General features: G+C 34.0%; 1 long non-coding RNA gene across 1 annotated transcript; it reads left to right on the plus strand.

Annotated features, from left to right (window-relative positions):
• The first annotated feature begins 174 nt into the window (after positions 1-174).
• Positions 175-996, plus strand: LOC112140625. The gene is made up of 3 exons (XR_002918216.2): positions 175-547; positions 647-740; positions 848-996. It is a non-coding gene; the product is annotated as an uncharacterized LOC112140625 (long non-coding RNA).
• The last annotated feature ends 612 nt before the right edge of the window (positions 997-1,608 follow it).

The raw sequence follows: 1,608 nt of genomic DNA on the forward strand, positions 1-1,608 counted from the left end.
ATATATATATATATATATATATATTTTACTGAATCGACTGCAATTTTTTAAGTTAATTTTTTCTTGTAATTTGGACTTTTTTCATCTTTATCACATTAGCCCATCTGATTTCTGGGTAATTTAATCAATAAAGGAACTTATGCTATTTTATTCAATTTTCTCCTTGTAGTGAAAGAAAACATTGTGGTCTAGATTTCAGTCATGGAGAATTTTACAGAAAAACAGTTTTGATTATTCTGTTAGTGGATAGTAAAGATTTGCCATAGCTTTCTACTAAATGTTAGGAATGAGTTTAGTTTACCCATTAATGATCCTTTGCCCATTAACACCTGAGCTGTATTTACTTATTTTATGAAACTGTGCTGTTCAGACCCCTTTAACATAGCTATTACAGTGTTAATGAGCTAAAAAAAGATTTTTAAACACTTAAATCTGGGTAAAACAAAAATGAAACCCTAACATTCCTCTGCAGGGTTTTACTGTTGAGGTGTAAACTCGGCGTGTTGCAGTACACTGTTGTAAGGCCCGTCACAACAGTGATTGCTTTGTAAGTAATCTGATTTCCACTTCTATAATTATCTTTTAAAACCTTTTGTTTTTTTTAATCCATTGTTACAGTTGCTTCTGTTTTTTTTCCTTATCTTAGAATCTGTCAGCTGTGCAACGTGTACGATGAGGGCAATTTCAGTTCTGCAAATGCATGGACGTACCTGGTCATCATTAACAATATGTCACAGCTGGTAATTCTGCTGAAGTCTGAGCATTTTTAACAGTTATTTTATTTATTTATTTTTATGAAATTGTGCCTATTTTGTACTCAAATCTCTGTTTTTTTCTGTTTTCCTAGTTTGCCATGTACTGCCTTGTGCTGTTCTACAGAGCTCTGAAGGATGAGCTGAAGCCCATCAAACCTGTGGGGAAGTTCCTGTGTGTCAAAATGGTGGTGTTCGTCTCTTTCTGGTAAATCTAAGCTTCTGTGGAGATTTTGAAAAAACATTATTTAAAGACCCATTCCGATCATCTCTTGAGCTATTTTAAATACATTCCTAGTGGTCTTTTCATTATGATTATGCTATTTTTTTGGCAAAAATCAGAAAACCTGTCATTTTCTAGGACATAGTTTCAGCAGAAATTAATTAGAAATTCACCTCTGACTTGTGGCGGGGCTGTTAATGTGTAGTAAGCCTGCCCTCATTTCCCATCATCCATCTGTTTACTCTTCCCTACTAGCTTACAGCCTCTTGGAACTTCAATCTAACCTTACCAATACAACAAAAATGGCGAATAATATTTTAGCTATCCAGACGTAAAGTCTAAAACCAGAGAACCAGATTTGTCTGCAGGTTGATGCATCAGAAGGAAGTGGAGCAGGGAGCTTGTGGCCCAGCCACCTTATTTTTCATCGGCTCCTAATTCAAACATTCAAATGAATAAATACTTAAAAATGTAATTTTAAGCTTAATTTTCTTAATAAATGTCCTCCGCTTTCAGAAAAATACCAAAAGAATATGTTCTAAACACAATTTTCATCAGAGTTGGTCTTTAAAAAACAAAAAGGAGAACAAAATGCATGTTGAGCAAACTGAAGTTGTTTTTTTTTTTTCCTCC

This window comes from Oryzias melastigma, unplaced genomic scaffold (genome assembly GCF_002922805.2).
Source record: "Oryzias melastigma strain HK-1 unplaced genomic scaffold, ASM292280v2 sc04921, whole genome shotgun sequence".
NCBI lineage: Eukaryota > Metazoa > Chordata > Actinopteri > Beloniformes > Adrianichthyidae > Oryzias > Oryzias melastigma.